General features: G+C 41.3%; 1 long non-coding RNA gene across 1 annotated transcript in view; it reads left to right on the top strand.

Moving 5' to 3' along the window:
• Nucleotides 1-4,309: 4,309 nt before the first annotated feature.
• LOC141584401 (uncharacterized) overlaps nt 4,310-19,081 on the top strand; it is a 28,495-nt gene continuing 13,723 nt past the window's right edge. The window contains exon 1 of the long non-coding RNA XR_012517449.1: nt 4,310-4,367. This is a non-coding gene — a long non-coding RNA (uncharacterized LOC141584401). The remainder of the gene's footprint in view (nt 4,368-19,081) is intronic.

The raw sequence follows: 19,081 nt of genomic DNA, 5'->3' as shown, positions 1-19,081 counted from the left end.
GATTCAAGGAAGTGACTAAGCTTGTGGCTACATCATCCACTTCCTTTCATTCCCCGAAGAAAATGAAGTGCCAGCCATTTCCTTCCCTTCGTTCTTTCCCTTTGAGCACTGCCCTTAGGGTAGGCGTCCCCTGGGTTCTGCCAGCATGAAAGATGTTTGAGAAGGGCTGACCAGCCTCTGAGGACAGGTGGGCAATTAACCCCAGCGCTCAGCTCAAACAAACCCTGTGGCTGAGCGCGGTGAATGAGGGTAGCACTGCAGGGGAAAGGCACCTTAATGTGTCACAGACAGTATCACACAGGAGACCAAACGGCACTGTGGATTTATGACAAGAACAAATGCCTGCGTGTGGACTATGCTTAGGAAAGCAGGTGAGGGGCAGCACAACCGTGGAGCTGGAGAAATCAGTCCTTAGTGAAAAATGCACCAAGCTGGTTACAAATAGTGTCTACGTGCAGGTGACTAGAATTCAGGTGGGAGCTTGACAGTTGCCACACATCAGCCTTTTAGAGGCTGTTTTCAAAGACGTGTTGGAAAATAGAGACTCCATTCTCACGGCAAGTCTGCTTGAGAATAAATGACTAGACAGAATCATCACTTGTGTTAACTGGAGAGTGACTCTCCCTAAGCAATTCGATGCTCTTTCCTATGGACTTCAGCCAGACCTAGCATCTGCCTAAAAGGACATAGAGTTCACTAACTTAAAATAAGGAAGTGTGATCTAAATGACTCAATACTGTATTTAAAATAAGTGAAGTTTTAGCCAGCAGTGTACACAGACATAATTTTTCATTTTTTTCACTGTAATTAATATATTAAATGTGAGTGGTGCTGCTAAGGAGTGTTTTGCTTTCTTGGTAAGTTAAATAACCCATGTAAATCCTTATTCATATTTAATTTGTTAAGCAATCTGTTTCTTCATAGATGGTACAAAGGTAAAGTTTAGCTCAGTTCTTGGCTGCATTAGTGGGATTTAAATTATTAAGATTTTACTGCGGAGACTGAACCACTATGCCAGGCTGAAATTTCTATTGTGAACATCTAATTATCCCATACACAAATATTGTCTTTGGAAAGTCAAATTATACTCACTTCGTGGGTTTCTTTTACTTTTGTTCAGTAAAAGATTTAAAATCGACTCCATTATATTTGGGTTTCGGGCTTATAAACACTCTGTAGTTGACAATTTGTCTGTGGCTTATCTTCTTTACGTCAAAGTAAGGTTTCTCTAAGGGCACACACGAGCCTCAAATGGTATGAATAGGAATTCAACATTTTTATGTGGCTTTTCGCCTCCCTCCCTCCTTTTCTTCCTATTTTCTTCTTCTTTCTTTTCTTTTCTTTCTTTCCTCCTCCTCCTCCTCCTCCTCCTCCTCCTCCTCCTCCTCCTCCTCTTCCTCCTCCTCCTCTGGTTGGCTTGGTAATTTGGCACTCACATGACAGCAGATCTTGTTTAGGATCTATTCTATAAAGGAGGTTGTTCTGTTACTCTTCTCAGCCTAGATACCAGGATTATGGTGGTAATTGCCAATTGGTCATCTGCTTAACTGTACCTTAAGCAGAGCAGATCCCATATTCTGGAATGATATATTAATAGAACACTCTAAACTGTACTATGCAAAGCCTACCACGGATAGCACGCAGGGTGGAGACAGAGTGGCTCTGTGGCTTTCTAACAATTCTCCCCCAGGACAAAGCTTTGCCAGGTGTGGCTGAGAGGAGTGCCGCGGTCCTGGCTTGGTCTCCTCTCTTCGTCAACACCTACTTGGCCGTTGATCTTTCATCATCCATGCTGGCCCAGTCGTTCACACCCTGGACTTGTCAGGTCAAAAGAAACCGTTCTCTTGGTTATTTAAAATATTATGAGAATAGCCGGGCGCGGTGGCTCAAGCCTGTAATCCCAGCGCTTTGGGAGGCTGAGGCGGGTGGATCACGAGGTCGAGAGATCGAGACCATCCTGGTCAACGTGGTGAAGCCCCGTCTCTACTAAAAATACAAAAAAAAAAAAAAAATAGTTGGGCATGGTGGCACATGCCTGTTATCCAGCTACTCAGGAGGCTGAGGCAGGAGAATTGCCTGAACCCAGGAGGCGGAGGTTGCGGTGAGCCGAGATCGCGCCATTGCACTCCAGCCTGGGTAACAAGAGTGAAACGCTGTCTCAAAGATAAATAAATAAATAAAAATAAATAAATAAAATAAAATATTATGAGAATGTTTTGCCTCCATTTTTATCCCTCAAAACTACACTTTAATAAAATGAACTCTTTCCCTAATTGGGTGTTATAAATCTAGGCAAATAAAGCTTGAGTTGCAACCTCCAGCTCTATAAAATATTTTAGCAATTACTAACTACATAGTATTTCCTCTGTGCTATGGAGAGGGATTGCTGGTAGATGGACTTATCTGGCCCTTACTAGGAAGAATATGACTTTTCGTGGGAGCTCTGAGTGTAAGCATTGCCCTTCATTACCGAGGAAACCTCTTCTAGAATACTTTTCTCCCAGATGAGTTCTCCGACCGCCTTTAAGTCTTTTCATGGAAGCTCCCCATTTGATGCTGCGAAATGTCCTCCCCATCTCCCGTACCCTGTTTATCCTGCCTTGTTTTGTCTTGGCCTGTAGCCTTTACCTCTTACTCACCTCCAACTATTTTCACTTATATTCCTTGGGCTAATTGTGGAGGTCTTCTCCCAGGCCTGCTGAACATAAGCTCTGCGAGGGTGGAAATCTTGGTCTATTTTATTCACAGACATATCCCAAGTGTCTAGGACAGTGTCTGGCATATAGTACTCAATAAAGATTTTGCTGAATAAATTTAATATATAAGATGTAGCAAATCATGCTTGCTGTTATTTATTGTGTACCTCCTATATTTCAGGTGCTGTACTCAGTATTTTTTTAAACACATTATCACGGTTGATTCCTCCAACAACCTTGTGCTGTTGGTACAATTATCATCATCACTGCTTTACATCTGGTAAAACTGAGGTTGAGAGAGGTGAAATCATTGGTGAAAATGGCTCAGTTAGTAGAAATTAGACCAGAGATTTGGGCTAGACATGCCTACTCTCTGCCTGGCTTCTCAGTCACTCTTCTGTAACAATCTCTAACAGCAGCTACCTCACGTCTGGGCCCAATGTCAAAGGAAAACGCAGGTTTCCTTGTCAAAAAACTCTTCGAGTTTCAAGATGGTGGCAACAGAGCATTAAGCGAAGGGCAGGACCCTACGTAACTGCACAGGACGTGTTCATGAAGCCAGGCCTGAGCTAGTCAATGCTAGCCATCGAGGGGCAGATACTGCAATTTCTTTCGTCCCCATTTCAGGATGGCCGACATCCGCTTTAGTTCTGAGTTAGAAAATCTAACAGAGGAACAGTTAGAAACTAACAGAGGTTAGTTCTTCGCACTCATCTGGCAGAGAAACAAGTTTCAGTGAGGTGCTGCTTATAAAGGGCAACATTTCCTTTACGCTACTGTAAAGTTTCAGGCCATCCAAGAGGCAGTCCCCTTGGTATTGAAGAGATTATAACCACTGGAAGTCACCACTTTTTACTGTAATCAACAGAATGGGAGTCACTGGTGGTAGTTAAAATACAGATACTTGTCAGGATCTTAAAGAAAGCAAACAGAATTCCAGGGTTTCCTTGTGATGTTACTGTCATTGACCTTCATATGGGCGCACCTGCTTGAATAGTCAGGCTTCCTGAGAAGACTTTAACACACTAATTTGAAGCTAGTAGAGGAAGAAACTCAACCCCTGAATCATTAGCCTAAGTATCTGACAGAATGGGTCTGTTCTAGCAATGAGAAATGACCTTGACTGCCTTTGGATGGTAAGGGCACAAAATAGAGAATAAAACTCTTGGGATTTTTAAAAACATAACAAAGTCCTCAAAATAGCTAGATCCTTTCAGCCTCTTGATTAATTGAACAATAAAATAAATAGGAAGTACCAAGACTTCACTTTCATAAAAAATCCATTCTTCTAAGTATGTAGACCCATAGAGCAAACTGGAGCTTGCTTTACTCATTAATTCTATGGTGTGTATGAGCGTTTCCACGTATTTACTTTCTTCTCAGGTCATTTAAGATTATTGATTCCTCCTTCTCTAGCATAGAGCTCAATTCTCCAAAGACTGGTTAGCAAAACATTTTCCAGCTCACATCGCCATTTAAAAATGATTATGCTCAGTGTCTTCAGTTTAAAGTTTCCCTTCTTGGCTTCCATATGCTAGCAGTTTGTATACTTCTCTTTTTTTGCTTTGTTTTTTTTAGGGCTGATTCCACCATCTTCAGCCCTTTTGCTAACTTCCCCTGACTGCTTTCTCCTGGTGGCTGAAACAGCAACAGAGACAACGGCTAAACCAGGTAAGCTGCAGAGATTTGTTTTTCTCATAACCAAAAGTTTCTGGGGGACATAAAATCATTCTAAGTAGTCATGTGTAGTCTTTTGGCTCAAAAGGAAAATGCTAAGTTACGCATTAGTTGTTGCATAAATTTGCATATTGATATATCCAATCCTGACAACTTTAACAGCATCCCAGATTAGCAGAGACAGATGCACACAGACACACATAGCCTGACATTCAGAGACTCCGAGGCAGAGACAAACAGCCCAAGGAAAAAGTGGGGATGGCTCAACAGGAGCAAGGAGGATTGGAAGGAACACAGGTTTTTTTGTTTTGTTTTGTTTCTTTTTTGCGAGATGGGGTCTTGCTCTGATGCCCAGGCTGGAGTGCAGTGGTGCCATCTCAGCTCACTGCAACCTCCACCTTCCAGGTTCAAGTGATTCTCCTGCCTCAGCTTCCCGAGTAGGTGGGACCACAGGTGCGTGCCAGCATGCCCGGCTAATTTTTTGTATTTTTACTAAAGACGGGGTTTCACTGGATTAGCCAGGATGGTCTTGATTTCCTGACTCTGTGATCCCCCTGCCTCAGCCTCTCAAAGTGCTGGGATTACAGGCATGAGCCACTGCTCCAGGCCAGGAACACAGGTTTTTAAAGGAAAGATGGAGAGCCTGGGTGGGCAGAGGGTTCTCCCCAGCTCTTGCTTTATGTAACCTTCTGGTCCCAGGCCCCCACTCCCATGCCCTGCCCTTAGAACTTCCTACCTGGTCCTGAGCAGAGAATAGGAGAGATGATTTGTGTGGGTTTGGCATGAATCAGAAAATGCTGAAGTACCCTGGGTCCCAAAGGAGCGTTCAGGTTTGTTTTAAGAAAAGGAGAGGAAGATTCTTAAAGGATGGTATTTCTACGTTCTGTGGCATCCAAGGAGAGAACCAGGGTCCTGGCTGTCTGCACACCTAGAGGCTTTTGGCACTCTGCCAGCAAAGATTAGGCTCTGGGAGAAGAGTCCACACTGGTCTGATTTGTAAACCAAAGCACCAATTTATTAATTTCCTGGGGAAAACAAGCACTTCAAGGTGCTACCACCAAGAGTCTACTCCCTTCTAGGGGCACAGATGCCTGGAAAAGTCATTCATAATCAAGACAAAGGGCCAGGCATTCTTTAAGGAATATCTTCCATCTGCTTTGAGAGGCCACAGGACACTACCTCCACAATAATTGTATATTATACATACAGAGTGGGCGCAGCTCAGTGCTGGAAACATATTCTGGAATTCTCAGTCTTGGCCTCTCATGTCTTAAGACTTTACTCATCATCTTTTGCTTTTGTGTTGACACCGAATATTGAAAAATCAACATTTTAAATATCAATGAACATCTTTCACTCAATAAACATGTATTGAGTTCTCAGTCTAGGCTAGATTCTACAACAGCACATAAGGACTGCAGGAGAGAAAAAGATGGATAAGACACAGGGCCAGGCCCTAGGAAACTCACCATGGTAAGGGGGTGATTACACAGAGACACGTGGCTGTACCTCAGAGGGAAAATTACTTTATATAAATATCCAGAATGTGCTTTAGGGATTCAAAGGATGAGAAACGGAATCTGTTTGGCAAGATGGAACGAGGCTGATTCATAGAGGTGGCTTTTAAGCTCAGATGTGAAGAATAGCTATAATTTTAGCAAGGAGAAATGTTCAGGTGAGGCAGTAGCAAGGAAGTGGAGGAGACGGAAGAGGAGGGAGAGGGAGGTAGCCCGTGTGGAAGAAGGGGATGGTGTGGGGGCTCACCTGATGTTCTGTTCAAATGCATGCCTCATGCTTGGGCTGGAGGTACAGAGGATGTTCAGGAGAATTGTGAAAGTCAGAGGCTGTTGGGTCACGTTGGGCAGGCTTGATGCCAGGAGCTTCATTCTATGGACACTGGGCACTCACAGGTCCATAGGTTTTTGCCCAAGAGAGGGCTGCGATCTGAACTGCAGTTCTAGGAGATTAATTTAGTCTCATTGCACAGAATGGACTGGAGAGAGAGAAAATAAAGGGTGAGGAGGCCAATGTCAAGGTGCTATAGGAACTCAGATCAGAAATAACGAGGATCTGCCTGAACCAGGACACCACGGTAGGAATTTAAAAAAAAGAGGTGGAGGCGATTTAAGAAATACAGTGGCGATAGAATCAGTAAGTCTTGGCAATGAGCTGGATGCAGCAGGTATAAGAATGAGTCAAAGATGACTAATAGAAGCTAAAATTTACCGAGCACTGTGCTCAGCACTTTACATGCACTAATTCATTTGATTCTTCTAATGATCCCGTGAAGTAGACATTATTAGTGCCCCCATTTTGTAGATGAGCAAACCAAGGCACAGAGATTACGTAACTTTTTCGGGTTAGCATAGCTAATAGGAAAAGTCAGAATTTGAACCCGGGTCTCTCTCGAGTCCTCTGTTATACTGATTTCCATACGACTGTGTTCATTTCTACTCTAAGCCTTGCACCATGAAGTTCCCTGGCTGGAATGGAACTTGTCTCTGAATTTAGGCTCTCCTGTCCTGACTCACAGAGGCAAAAGGAAAGTATTCATGGTCCTGAAGACAAATCTAAGCACGGAATCGATGTGGGTAGTGCTTTGAAAAAGTAGCAGAAAGCTCTACCATTGTATTCATAAGGGCAATTTTTAAAACATTCAGTAATGGCAGTTAGTATCATGATTAAGGTTTTCATTTTATTTATTACTTTGTTATGATAAAACAAAACAAATCCTGCCTGAATTATCTTCCATGTGTCAGTAGAAAGGCATTTTTCATATCAATACACTTCCTGCTTTGTAGATATTTTCATGATCAACCTTGTGTTCACTCAGTGGCATTGCTCCTTTAGGCTCCGGGCTGGGTCTGAGCAGATCTGGGATGATCGATCCATCCAGGATGATTAGAGACCATCTTCATTTCTCTAGCACTGGCCCACGGACTCTCACCAGCTCTAGCCAGTGCTCAGGGTTAGACTCTTGATTTGCATTCTGTCTTTCTGCTTTCCTTTTCATATGGAAACTACAGCACTGAACATGCTTGATTAGACTTCAGGTGCTATGAGGAAAATCACAGTGTTGCTTTCTTAAACACATGGCTTGCCAGCCGCTTTCGGAGTGACAAAATGCAGGTTTATTGAGTAATGGCAGTCTGAGTCTGTCCTCTGCAAGGAAAGAACTAATCTCACCAAAGAACAAAATGCTGGCATTTTTTTAAAACTAATGAGCTTTTTATGGCTTGCTGGCAACCTATTTCATTGCCGTAATAATTGGAATAGTCACTGCAGTAACAGTCAACTGCTTCCATATTATGAACAAGAGCAGAACATGCAGAATCAGCTGAAAGAAATCATGAGTGAGTGCTTGTGTGTATGCTTGTGAATATATCCCAGAAACTATGTGTGTGCATATGTGTGTGTGTGTGTGTGTGTGTGTGTGTGTGTGTATGCTTGTTTATAAATTTAAGGCCCAAATATTTCATTAGTAAAAAGTGCCCCACACTGACTGGGCACCGTGGCTCACACCTGTAATCCCAGCACTTTGGGAGGCAGAGGTGGGCAGATCACCTGAGGTCAGGAGTTTGAGACCAGCCTGGCCAACATGGTGAAATCCCATATGTACTAAAAATACAAAAATTAGCTGGATGTGGTGGTGTGCACATGCAATCCCAGCTACTTGGGAGGCTGAGGCAGGAGAATTGCTTGAAACTGGGAGGTGGTGGTTTTAGTGAGCATGATCACGCCACTGCACTCCAGCCTGAGCAACAGAGCAAAGCTCTGTCTCAGAAAAAAAAAAAAAAAAAAAAAAAAGGCTGGGCGCGGTGGCTCACACCTGTAATTCCAGCACTTTCGGGGGCCAAGGTGGGCAGATCACGAGGTCAAGAGATCCAGACAATCCTGGCCAACACGGTGAAACCCCGTCTCTACTCAAAATACAAAAATTAGCTGGGCATGGTGGCATGCGCCTGTAATCCCAGCTACTCAGGAGACTGAGGCAGAATTGCTTGAACCTGAGAGGCAGTGGTTGCAGTGAGCTGCTATCATGCCACTGCACTCCAACCTGGGCGACGAGAGTGAGGCTCTGTCTCAAAAAAAAAAAAAAAAAAAAGAAAGAAAGAAAAAAGAAAAAAAGAAAATAAAAATGCCCCACACTACAAAGCAGTAAATTATAAGGTGGCTTTCTTGCTGTGGAACAATAGGCCTCATGATTCTACACCAGACAACTTTTTTTTTTTTTTTTTTCCAAGAGGAAGTGGTCATTTAATAAATAACTGTGTGTGTAGAGGGTGCTACCATCCAGAATACCCTGAAAGGTCACCAGTTTGCCTGCACAGAATGTTCCAGAACAGGAAAAGACTGAGGACATCTTGGCCTCCTACCACCTCTGACAAGACAGCACTGTCCCAGTCCACTTGTCCCTTCATGTCCCTGCTGGCCCCTGAAAATGCGTCAGATTGTGTATCTTTCTTTCTTTTCGAAGCTGAATTATACCAGATTAATATTGAAAAGATCTCTGTTCCTCTAAGTTGGCTTCATTTTCTTTTTTCTCCATATAACTTTAAATTTGAGTTTCTATGAGTTACTTCTTCAAATTGCTTTTAATAAGAAACCAGTCTTGGCCTGGCATGGTGGCTCATGCCTGTAATCCCAGCACTTTGGGAGGCTGAGGTGGGTGGATCACCTGACATTAGCAATTCGAGACCAGCCTGACCAACATGGAGAAACCCTGTCTCTAAAAAAATAAATAAATAAAAAGAAAGAAACCAGTTCAAAAGTATGAATTCTTCAAGCACAATAAGAGTTGCCCTGGAAGTTTTCTTTCCTACTAATCATCTTGCTTCCTTTTTGTCTAGAGGGTAGGATCAATCTTGGATAGCTCTTACTATCTTTTTCATTCATTTAGCATAGAAATAAAACGTTGATAAGTACCTTTTGAGAGGGCGACATCTTGAAATTAGTTACTCAGTGCCATTAAGAAGCAGACCATATGGCTTCTTAATGGATTCATCTCATCTTTGAGGCCTAGTATATTTCTCTTCTAGAGCCAGCAGTTTGCAAACTTCATCTTGCATCAAGATCACCTGTGCAAACTTACAAAAACTTGTAATGTCCAGAGATCCAGATTAAATGGAGTAAGCTGGAGCCAGTACATCCTAGGATGATTCTGATGAATCAGAGGAAGACTACAACTCACCATTGGTTTTAAAATCACTTTAGATCACCTGTAGCACTTTTTAAAAGTACTGTTCTGAGGCCCCGCTTAAGAACAAAGATATCAGAATATCTGGGAGAAGAGCCAACACTTTGATTATTTATTGGAAGTTCTTCAGGTCATTATAACTTTCAGCCAAAGCTGAACATCGGTGGTCCATCTACATTTATGAGTTTATGCCAAACTGCACAACGTGGATTTTACTGAAACATCAGTGGCACGAAAGTGGTATAAAATGTTCCATTACATGCCACACAGCAAAACCTCTTAAATATTCCTTTTTTTTTTAACATCTCTGCTTTTTTCAAAGTTCCTTTTACTAAAGATTTATATCTATTCTGCCTCTTTCTCAGAAACTCCTTTTTCTTTCAGTGTCTTCTCCAGCCACGTTTCCCCATAGTGGGGCCCTTTCCCCTCCATACTGCTTCTCAAATCAAACTCAGCAAAACATCGTTCATTCCTCACTCACACATCAAGAGCCTCAAGGTATCCTTCCAAAATTAGGGATAAATTATTGACGCATTAAATTTTGGAAATATGTAAGACCAGAAGGAATATGGAATCCCGAGACCAAAACAGACATAAATTGCAGATAGAGCTGAGAAAACCTTGTGACAGAAGAGAATCTCTCGGTTGTGAAAATCGACAGATTACACAAGGGTGGCTTGGCTGTCTAAAAGATGCCCCTTGCATTCTCTTTGTCTTCTCTATTTCCACTGTAATCCCCACATCAGGCTCTCTTAACCCTTCCATGGACAACTCTTAACAGTTTTCTAGCTAGACTCCCATTACCATACATTTTGGGGCCCTACTCCTACCATTGTATTGGGCAAGTACCAATCCAAGGGGTTTTCTAGGTTTCATTAAACTTGAATAGAAGTTCCTAAACTTTTTGTGGTCATGGTTCCCTTTGAGGGTTTGATAAAAAGTACAGAAGCTTTTTTTTGTTTGTTTGTTTTTTTCTCCAGAGAGTAGCTCACTCCTGTCACCCAGGCTGGAATGCAGAGACACGATCAGGGCTCACTGCAGCCTCGACTTTCCTCAGGTGATCCTCCTGTTTCATCCTCCCATCTCAGCCTCCTGAGTAGCTGGAACTGCAGGTGTGCGTCACCACACGCAGCTAATTATTTTACTATTTGTAGAGAAAAGATCTTGCTATGTTTCCCAGGGTGTTGTCAAACTCCTGGACTCGATTTGTCCGCCCACCTTTGCCTCCCAAAGTCCTGAAATTCTAGGTGTGAGCAACTGCACCTAGCTTCAGATCCATTTTTTGAACACAGATTCACAAAATTTTGCGTAAAATTACAGAGGCTTTTAGGAACTCACTAAAGTACATTGACAACCCTGTGGTCCATGGACTGTACACTGAGAACCCCTGCAATAAAACTCAGAGTAATTGATGTGTAATAAATTTTGACTGAGTTTAAATACTTGGATTAAAAAAATTTCACAGAAAAGGAAGGTTGGGTGATACCATCACATTGAGAAATACCAATTGCCTGTAATTTTGACTTAATTTGTAAATGTCTACAACATTTGAATGAAATCAAGGCAGTTGAAGCAGTTGAGTTACTTGGGTTACCTTTATTTGGATTGCACAATTTTCCACTTACTTCTTGCCCGTCATGTGAAGAATGACGATAATGACATAAAATGATGATAGTCATATAAAATTTGATGTCACTTATTTACAAAGCACATCACACACACACATATATATTATATTTCATTTAATTTACACAAGAATGGTGAGCATTAAAGAAATTAAATGATTTACTCAGGTGACACAGTCAGGAAATTGTTGAGAGGGGCTAGAACCTTGGAATTCTGGCTTCTAGGCCAGTGCTAATTTTTCCCATCCAGTTGTTTATTCTCTTCTCACTTCACAGTGTCTCAAGTTTGTAAACTTCTGATCCAGTCAGACTTTCACTACTACAGTTCAGGTATTCATTCATTCATTCATTCATTCATTCATTCAGTAACCATTACCATTCATTAATTCAATCATTTAATAGCCTTTAATGTGCCACTTGGGCAAGGCAGGCAGTGTGCATCAATTTAAGGAACTAGGTAATATGTTATAATAAATTGCCATAGGAATTTAAGGCAGGCCTGGCTACATCCAGCAAAAAGGGAAATCTTTATGGAGGAGGTGACATTTGATCTTACATGCAAATAAATAAAAAGATGCTAACAGATAAATCTAGGGAAGAAGGTAGCAGTGCAGGCAATGAGGAAAATGTAAGAAAAGGCACACGTGTGAGAATCACGGGGGAATAGACCAAGTCCATTTTCACGGGGTGGGCTTCAGGGAGTCCTGGGCAACGGGCTGGAGTGGAGGAGAGACTGGCAGGTCATGGAGTGCCTGTGCTCTCACTTTGAGGGCTGATGGAGTCACAGAGGGCTAGGGAGAAATGCCCCTGTGCTATGCTTTGAGATATTGTAATGGTAGTGTAAAATATGAGTTAGGTAGGAAAGATTCTTTTTTGCAGTCTTATCTTGTTTTATATTCATTCAACATCTTGTCTGAGTTTAGTTCTTAAGATTAAAAATTAAAAGTAAATATTTATCCAGAGTTTTGAAAACTGAGGTCTATGGTTCTTTGCAAAGTCCATTACAGGGTTGAAGAGGTCAATAGCTCTCCTAAAATTAGACACACTATATTGTGTATGGATTTCTCTCTTTTTTCCCAAACTGAGGAGAAGGGCCCTTTCATCAGCTTCTCTAAAGGGTCTGTGATCCGCAAAAGAATCGCTGCTTAAAGCTTAAAGGAAATAGGAGAACAGTTTTGAAATTGCCCTATGTAAGGATGGCACTACGGATTAAAACATATGTAATAGTCATTGGAATAGGCTGTATTGCTAATCCTACTAAATTTTTTTTTGGTCAGAAATCATAGAGTATTAGGATGGATGGATCTAGAAATATTACTTCTCTTATTTAACAAAAGTTGAAACCAGGGATTCTATTACATAGCGTGCTGTTCAAGATCACCTGGATAGTTCTGTAACTAAGGAAAATCCTTACAGAGCATATCTTGTCTTGTATTGCCATCATCAAAAACCTCACAAAATTTACTATTAAAAATTACTGACAGAGAACAGTAGTAGTTTGTAATTAGTGTTATTGAGTTACTATTAGTTATACTGTTGGATATTTTTTAAAGCATCAAGTTACTAGTTTCTGTATCTGATTATAAAAACCTAAGTTGGCAAAGTTTTTAAATCTCTTAAAAATGATTTCTGTAAATCACATCAATACATTTTTTTCTATAATTAGTTCTCTGTTAAAATAGCCATTGGATCATCAGCCTTTTCTGTCTCTACTCATAACTACACTGTTGTTGAATGACATTTAAAGCACTTTTTTCTTTTAAAATAAACATGTCATGGCTGGGCACAATGGCTCATGCCTGTAATCCCAGCTCTTTAGGGGGCAATCATTTAAGTTTAGGAGTCAATCATTTAAGTTTAGGAGTCAAGACTGGCCTGGGCAATATAATGAGAATTTGTCTCTATTAAAAAAAAAATTAGCTAGGCATGTGCTCCTGTAGCCCCAGCTACTCAACGGGCTGAGGGTAGAGGATCTCTTGAGCTCAGTAGTTTAAGGTTATAGTGAGCTATAATTACACCACTGCACTCCAGCCTGGGCAACAGAGTAAGACACTGACTCAAATATAAAGAGAGAGAGAAAGAGAGAGAGAGAGAGAGAGAGAGAGAGAGAGAGAGAGAGAGAGAGAAATGAAAAATAAACATGCTCATTTAATCTCTTTCCAGCTGAAGCAAGGGCTGGGTTCTGCCATTGACCTACTCATTTAGGATACATGTAAAGTTTCAGATTTTGAAGTCAAAAATTGAAAACTTCAAAGTCACCATCAATATAAATTGGAAGATGCTAACTACGGCCAAGGATAAACAGAGTCTTGTCTTGTCTAAAGAAGAAATTTCACAAAGAAGCAATCTAATCTTACCAAGGAGCCCCTCAGGCAACAGGCAGGGCCACTGAATATTGTCATGTAACCCATTAACTCAAACTCAATGAAAGATAGATTCTAATTCCATTTCTGGATATTTTCACATTTATAAGAAAAGGCACTCTCTCCCCCACACTCTTTTCCTTTCTTTCTCCAAACTGCCACCCCCAAACTTGCCTTTCTAGTAATAAACCTGTCCTAGCAAGACCCCTAGCTGGAGGGCGGAGGAGTGCTGTGATTTGGCAACAGCACAAAGCTCACTAACCCTCAGGAGGGTGAACCAGAGAGACTGGCCTCAGTAGCAATTACCTGTAAGGACTCTGCTCAATTATTCTCATGAGAGGAAGAGATAAAAAAATATCAAGGTGGTCAGGCTGTGACTAATATCAAAGCAATTTCGAAAGACCCAACTTATGCCACAGGGAAAAAAAATGTTAAAGGACTGGTAACAGAATTTTTTATTGAAGGAGAAACATCTCTGTATTTAAAAATCCGTTGGTGGTCCATTCTAGTTGGGGAGGTTGATCTCTAGACACTGTTGGGATGGGCTTGGAGTGATATACAGGAAGAGTTCAACTGCTCTGCATAAGCTACGCCTAGAAAGTTGCAGGGTCTCAGCGAGTGAGTGGAGGAGAGGAAGAAAGCTAAACAGAGGAGCTCGGGTCAGATGAAGGGAGGCTGTGCTTGAATAGACAAGGAGATGAGGAGGGGATCATGATTGGAGGACTTTTGAGAGTAAGTCTGATTAACATTCAGCTTTAAGCCATCAGTTTCATGGCAACTCTGCATACTGCTCTTACTTACTGTCTCCTAATTAGTCCTGAACCTCCATCAATGTTGACTACCACATAACCTTTTTGCGAATAATGTTTCGGAAAAATTATATGGGCATGGAAATATTAATATGTTTATTCCTATATTTTCTCCTTTTCTTCATCGAAACTGGTAGCAGTCATTGCAGTGACTAAACTCGGAGATTTGGGAAGTACTGAACGTTATGTAGTCAGTGGCCCTTCCTATCTTTGGGTGAGATTCGGCCATTAGAAAAGAGTAAAGGAGAGAGAGAGAAAACAGAGGTCAGCAAAGGGGGAAATAGTTGGGAGCTCACAATTTTCAAGGATCTGGACCCAGCCTTGTGGCAGAGTCGGAAGAGATGGCAGGACCACAGTGGACCTGTGGGAAAAGACATAGTGGATTTGGGAGTGGGCGGATAAAGAGCATGAAGAATTTAAAGTGACAGGATTTCTCCAAATGTATTGAGCAGTTGAAATTTTAGGCCTCGAGCCCAGGAGAAAGATCTGGACTGGAGACTCACTTAGAAAATCATTACCATAATGTTCAGTATCTCTCAAAGACCATCTGTATACATTGCACCCACCCCCAAAACCCTGGCAGCCAAGTCCTCTGGGAATGGGCCCTCAAAGTATCATTTTAATCCTGCTTTCCAGATGACTCTTAAGCACACTGGAGTCTGATCACTAAAACTAGATGCAAATTGTTGCAATGGGAGAGGGTGATAGAGCTCTGAGAAAACGTATAGTGAGAAGACAGCCAAAGGAAAGGACAAAGGAGAGATCATCTAGGAAAATGAATGAAATTATTCATTGGATTGGCATTGAGATTGGTCGTTGAGGAACTCAAAAACGACATTTGCAATAAGATGAACACTGGAGCATGAGGTCTATGTGGTTTACATAGGTTTACATGTGTGTGTTCGCGTGCGTGTGTGTGTGTGTGTGCGTGTGTGCGTGCGTGCATATGTGTGTGTGTGTGTGTGTGTGTGTGTGTGTGTGTGTGTGAATTAGGCCATCTTACTGAGTTGAAACACCTGGCTTTTAGTCCTAGAGTTTCATTAGTTAGCCATGTGACCCTCATCAGCAAGACACTGAATATCTGCCCCACCCTGACTCCTTACACCAATCTGGAGTCATTGTGCAAACCATCACTGGAGTCTCAGAAAAGCAGACACTGGCCCTTAGATTTAATCTCTGCCTTCTCGCCCTTCAAGGACAACATGGTTTGTACCTTTGGCTTTTTCCTCTCACAGTTCTGTGGGACATGATTTTCTTCTCTACCTTTGACTTCATGTCTTGCGATGATGATAAGAGTCACCTAGCCCTGGACTGCTGAGAGGTTGCGTGGGGTCTCCTCTTACCTGACCCTGGATAAAAGAAGAGGAAGATCAGCCCCTTCCATCAGGGGATATGTTCATCTGGAAGGTCATGGGTTGGGCTAGGCCAGTGGATTCCAAATAGATTACTATTGAGTTCAAGCATGCTGCTGGAGGGTTTGGTTTCAAATGAAGCAGCTTTATTTTTACTTGTTTGAGGATTAAAAGTTCATCTACATTGGCATTGTCTTGTAAAAACAACAGGTGTTTCTATTATTAAAATCAAGTATGAAAAGCCAGTGAACTTGTTGATGTCTAGAGCTTTGATTTTACTTCCAGAATTTTTTATCAAACCCACACTGAGGATTTTGAGAACACAACTTTGTTCTTCTAACTCTGAGTCTAGTTCTTAAGGTGTCCTTTTCTGTACATTGTGTTAGAAATTTTAGAGTTGTAGAATAATGATAACCCTAGTATTTTTTAGACCTTAATTAGAAGACATTTGATATGGCTTTGTTCTGTTTCCCCACCCAAATCTCATCTCAAATTGTAATTTGAGATTGTGACCTGGTCAGAGATGATTGGATTATAGGGGCAGTTTCCTTCATGATGTTCTTGTGATAGTGAGGGTGTTGTCATGAGAGCTGATGGTTTAAAAGTGGCAGTTTCCCTTGCACTTTCTCTTTCACCTGCTGCCATGGAAGACGTGCCTTACTTCCCCTTCATCTTCTGCCATGATTTTAAGTTTCCTGAGGCCTCCCCAGCCACGTGGAACTGTGAGTCAATTGAACTTCCTTTCTTTATAAATAAATTACCCGGTCTCAGGTAGTATCTTTATGGACTAATAAACATTCATTAACTAATATAGTTTCTTTTGTATAACATTTTATTAAATAATGCTCAATTTTATTGAACTAATACAACATTCATAAATATAACATTTATTAACTTTGAGAATGGACTAATATGACATCATTAACTGTTACATTTTCTTTTGTATTTTATTAAATAATGCTAACTTTCAACATTCTAGTAATTGTAAAAATTTTGAAAAACAAGAGAAAGAAAAAAAACCCATATTATTTGTAGTCTGACGGCTTTTAACAATTTGAAGTGTTTTCTTCCATTATATGTGTGTGTACACATACACACAAGTTGAAAATATATGTATGTGTATTATTAGTTCCTTTCCATGCTGCTGATAAAGACATACCTGAGATTTGGTAATTTATAAAAGAAAAGAAGTTTAATGGATTCTCAGTTCAATGTGGCTGGGGAGACCTCACAATCATGGCTGAAAGCAAAAGTCACATCTTACATGGTGGCAGGCAAAGAGAGAATAAGAACCAAGCAAAAGGGATTTCCTCTCGTAAAACCATCAGATCTCGTGAGACTTACTGACTACCACAAGGACATACTTCTGGCAGGGAGGCCCATGAAACCATTTTTAGCTCCCAGGCCTCTGGACTTGTGATTGGAAGGTCTGCCACAAAGGTCTCTGACATGCCCTGGAGACATTTCCCCATTGCCTTGGTGATTAAGATTTGGCTTCTGGTTACTTACGCAAATTTCTGCAGCCAGCCTGAATTTCTCATTAGACAATGAGTTTTTCTTTTCTATCATGTCTTCAGGCTCCAAATTTTCTGAACTTCTATGCTCTGTTTCCCCTTTAAACTGAATGCTTTAAACAGCACCTAAGTCACCTCTCGAATGCTTTGCTGCTCCCTTTACCAACTTACTGTATTAGTTCATTTACTAATTTACTAATTATTTCATTTACCAATTACTGCTGCTGATAAAGACATACCTTAGACTCCAAAATTTATAAAGGAAAAGAGGTTTAATGGACTCAGTTCCAGGTGGTTCAGGAGGCCTCACGGTCATGATGGAAGGCGGAAGGCACATCTTACATGACAGCAGGCAAAGAGAGAAAAAGAATCAAGTGAAAGGGATTTTCCCTCAAAACTGTCAGGTCTCATGACACTTATTCACTACCACAAGAACTGTAAGGGGGAACTGCCCCCATGATTCACAATTGTCTCCCAGAGTCCCTCCCACACATGTGGAAATTGTGGAAGCTACAATTCAAGATGAGATTCGGGTGGAGACACAGTCAAACCATATTAATGTGGTGTCATACATTTCTTTTTTCACTCAATGGGACATAATCACCATTTCCACACGGCATTAAGTATTCTTTGCAAACATCATTTTTATTAACTGCAAACATTCATATTTGGTAGCTCTCTGCTTTTTGGGGTCATATGTATCCTTGTATGCCTATCTTTGGAGCAATAGAAGGGCTATGTTTACTAAAGGACATGTTCCATATTCCCTCAAATTCAACAAGCTTCTTTCTACACCCCAAAGACATCCCTAGTCCATTTATCTTCCCTGTTCATTAGATCAGTCTTTTTTCCTAATTCACAGAAAATGTTCTTTCTCTCATTGTGAGGGTCTGTTCCATTGACACTCGTCATCTATTTTCAGCCTTTTCCTGTATCTCAGGAGCTACAGAGCTAACCACGACATTTTCCAGAGTCTTTTGCAGCTAGCATAATGGATACAAACATGACCATGGCAATGAGGTTGAGGATGAATCAGGGAGAGGCTGCCATTGGAATAGTATTCCTGATTTCAGTGGGGATGGTGAGATTCCAGAGTGACAGAAGGCAAGTTAACCTTTAGAGACAAGGTGGGTGTGGTTATTGCAACAGGCCACAGGGCGAGAGCCATGACCAGAATGGTTTTTCCTTTAGGGTTTTCTTTTTTTTTCCCCAGCTGATCATTGATCTCTCTAACTGGAATAGATAGGTTACTACTAAGGTTGATTTATATAACCAATGAAACTTTGAGTCCAGTGACTGCTCAAAAGGAAGATGCTCAGAGTTTCCTGCATGTAAAAACTATAAACTCTCTTAGTGTTCCCTACAGAGTTCTGTAGCCATTTACAGGGTACGTGTGTACCGGGGAAAGAAAGATACCAGATTTGGGGGGCAGTTCTCTAGACCATTTTCAAATTGAACCCCATGTATGTAGGCTCATTACTTCTCTTCTTAAAGTAAAATGAGTTCTTTGGACAGAAACGATGTTCGGTGGGGGCCTCAAGCATTTTTGTATTCAGAGTTCCTGGAACCTCGGGAAGAAGTCCTCCATTCCGATTGGTGGCTCTGGGGTTCTAGTGATAAAGACAGTTTTGATCAGAGTTTGTCTCACAGTGGGTTCAGTGGATTCTATGTATATACTCTGTATTTATTCCTCCAGTTCCTGAATGCATAATTTGGCAATTGAAGGAATACCTCATTTTTTCTCTGGCTTACAGAGGCAGGGCTACTATGGAAAGAAGGGGAATATGAAATATTCTCCCCGCCAAATTGTGAGCCAAAACATTATCACATTCCAGGACGAAATGCAGA

Source organism: Saimiri boliviensis, chromosome 4 (assembly GCF_048565385.1).
Source record: "Saimiri boliviensis isolate mSaiBol1 chromosome 4, mSaiBol1.pri, whole genome shotgun sequence".
NCBI classification, from domain to species: domain Eukaryota; kingdom Metazoa; phylum Chordata; class Mammalia; order Primates; family Cebidae; genus Saimiri; species Saimiri boliviensis.
This window is presented reverse-complemented; position numbering and strand designations above follow the sequence as displayed.